This window comes from Muscardinus avellanarius, assembly GCF_963383645.1.
Source record: "Muscardinus avellanarius genome assembly, chromosome: 19".
Lineage (NCBI taxonomy): Eukaryota > Metazoa > Chordata > Mammalia > Rodentia > Gliridae > Muscardinus > Muscardinus avellanarius.
The window spans coordinates 16,401,962-16,405,508 of NC_137805.1; positions in this window are offsets into that span (position 1 = coordinate 16,401,962).

Below are 3,547 nucleotides of genomic sequence, written 5' to 3' on the forward strand. Positions count from 1 at the left end.
AACAACAACAACAACAACAACAACAACAACAACAACAACCCCTCCCTCCATCTATACTCCTGCAAAACAAAAACAAAACAAACAAACAAACAAACCTCCATCTATACTCGCATTTCTCCTCAAAGCAGTTTTCAGAATTCTCCTTCCCAGGGCTTGTCTGGTGCTTTGAAATTGCCAACATTCAATTCTGCATCTTCGAAGCCTCATTCTTTTTCTCCAGAGTACTCTCCTGGAGTACTTTGTAGCAAATCTCAGATTTATCACTTTTCTATTTCTTTTCTTTTTTTTTTTTTGTAGTACTATTGAACCCAGAGACATTCTACCTCCAAGCTACATCCCCAACCCCCTTTTGCTTTTATTTATTTATTTTTTGAAATAGGGTCTCACTAGGTTGGTGAGTGTCTCACTACTTTTTTTTTTTTTTTTTGGTACTGGGAATGGAACCCAGCGGTATTCTACCTCTGAACGACATTCCCAGCCCTATTTTTTATTTTGAAACAGGGTCTCACTGAGTTGCAGAGGGCCTCACAAAGTAGCTGAGGCTGTCTGTGAACCGTGATCCTCCTGTCTCAGCCTCCTAAATGCTGGGATCACAAGCGTGGCCACTACGCCCAGCTAGTGAATCTCACTACTTGCTGAAGCTATCTTTAAACCTGTAATCCTTTTGTCTCAGCCTCCCAAGTACTGGGATTACAGGTCACTGCCGTCATGCCTGGCCAGATACATCATTTCACCTGCAAATAACTTCAAGTAGGTATCTCTAATGCATAAGGATATATGTATTGTTTTATTTTAATGGATTTATAATTTTAACATGTGCATTGTTATACCAGCTCATATTTAATTTTTCCTAGTTATTTGTTTATTTATTTTTGTGTGTGGTACTGGGGATGGAACCCAGAGGCTTTTCTACCTCCAGGCTACACCCCCAACCTATTTTATACTTTATTTGGAAAAAGAATCTTACTAAGTTGCTGAGAGCCTCACTAAGTAGCTGAGGCTGGCTTTGAACCTGCACGATCTTCGTGTCTCAGCCTCCCAAGTGCGGGGATTACAAGCATGCGCCACCACGCCCGGCTCCCCAGTTATTTAAAAAACAATCTTCTTTTCTCCAGTCAGAATCGCACTGGGCAGAGGCGGGAAAAGAGAACCTTCTAGAATCCAGCATGGTGGTGTACCTGTCCCTGTCCCTGTCTCCCCTCCTCCTCCCTCTGATCTGGCTGAGCCATGTTCCAGGCTCACTCTGACCTCGGGACACACCCTGGCCTGAGTTTCCCTCGCCTCCTGGTCTGTTCCAAACTCACTTCCAGTGACGAGCGGGCGTGCTCGTCTCCCCTGCACACACTGCGTGATTCTGCCTCTCGTCCTGGGCTCCAGCCCTGCACCACCTGGTCCTCCTGTCTTTCCTCCTCCTTTGTGCCCCGGGTCTTTCCTTCCACTAAAGCTAAACTCCTTCAGAGAATTGTATTTGCTGTCTCCATTTCTTTCATTCCACTGTCTCTTAAACATTACCATAAGGCTTTCTCAGCCCTACCCACCAGAAAGTAGCCTTGTGGAGGACATTATTGGCCCTGTGACTAAATGTCATAGCTCTTACATTTTATGTAGTTGCTTTCTTCCCCTTTAAAACATCGTTCCTCCCAGTTCTGTTGATTTCCAGGTCATTCCCTAACCGTATATGCTGCTGTTGTGGTGTCCTTTGCTGGCTCCTCCGCTCCCCTAAACCTCTCCTGCTTCCAGTCTTAGCTCCCTCGTCTCCCCGCTGGACTGTCCTGTGGTAGTGCCCGCTCCTGACATTTTAGATGCCATGGCTCTGCGGCGCAGCCCTGGTCTCTGCCTTCAACTCCACAGCCTCGTCTCCCCCTCTCTGCTTCACATTTTCTTTTAAACATCTCATGAACATCTCAAGCCTTATGGGCCCAATAAAAAAGGCTGATCACCTCCCCAAATGTGCTCTACCCTGGGGTGCTAAAGAAGTTCTTTCAAAGAGAGCAGAGACCTGGCAGCTCCTGGTAGATCACAGGCAGCTCTGTCCTTTGCTCAGGCTCCAAACCCTGGCGCCGGCCTCATTCCTGTCTTGCTCTTATACCCCGTCTACACGAAGAAAATCCGAGCTCTTAACAGTCTCCAAGCCCTGCTGCTTCCACAAAGGTCCAGGCCACCCTTCCATCCGGATCATTGCCTTTGAGTGGTCGCTCTCTCTTAAGTACTAGAGATTGAACCCAGGGACATTTTGCCTCCAAGCTAAACCCCCAAGCCATCTTTATTATTTCATTTGAAATATAATCTCACCAGGTTGTTGAACAGCCTGGCTAAGTTGTTCAGGCTGGCTGCGAACCTACAATCCTCCCGTCTCCGCCTGCCACACACTGGGATTACAGGAATGCGCCACCATGCCTGGTTTGAGCGTTCTTGGCTTTTTCTTTGTTCCCTGCTTAGATGTTAGTACAGCAAACATAGGATCTTCTCAAGTACAAATCAAATCACATGATGCATTTGCTCAGAACCTTATAGTGGCTTTTTACCTTATCCCAGTGTCAAAGCCAGTACCTTCAATGCAAGATCTCACTTTCCCATTCATACCCTTGGACTTTCTCCCGCCACTCCATCTCAGTTGTAACACGTCAGCCATAGTGAACTGTCTGCTTCTTGGCCACTAGCCCACTGAGCAAAGGAGTGACCCAGCCGTGTGTGCTGCTGCTGCTGTTGCTTGTCCTCCTCCTCCTCCTCTTCCTCTTCCTCCTCCTCCTCCTCCTCCTCCTCCTCCTCCTCCTCCTCCTCCTCCTTTTTGTGGCAGTAGGGAATGAACACAGCTGCATTCTACCTCTGAGCTATACCCCCAGCCCGATTTTCTTTCTTTTCTTTTCTTCCTGATCTGGGGATGGAACCCAGGGGCATTTAACCTCCGCACTACACCCCCTGCCTTTTTTTTTTTTTAATTTTGAAACGGGGTCTCATAAGTTGTGGAAGGCCTCACTAAATTGTCGAGGTTGGCTTCAAACCTGCGATCCTCCTGTCTCAGCCTCCCAAGCACTGGGATTACGAGTGCACCACCATGCCCAGCTTGGGTAGTGACCTTCTTACATGACACCTTAGCACTCCCAAGAGTAAAAGCTGTCTAGCCTTCTTAAGACTTAAACCTGTCATTGCCAGGCACAGTGGTGCACACCTGTAGTGGACGCTTCTCAGGAGGTGGCAGCAGAAGGATTGCAAGTTCAAAGCCAACCTCAGCAACTTAGTGAGCCCCTGTGTTATTTCTTGCCGTGAATATTTATGTTTCTTTTTTATTTCACTTAACATAATATCTTTAAGTTTCCCCTGTGTTGTCGTGGGTCAGGGTTTTCTTTACAGGCTGGATAATAGACCACTGTATGTAGGTACCATCTTTATTCATTTATCTGCTCAGGGTCCCTTGAGTCGCTTCTGACTCTTGGCATTATGAATAATACTGAGATAAACAAAAGTTTTCTATGAGTATTTGAGTTATTGTTTCCAATTCTTTGGGATGTATACCCAGACGTGGAATCGCGGGTCACATAATCACTTA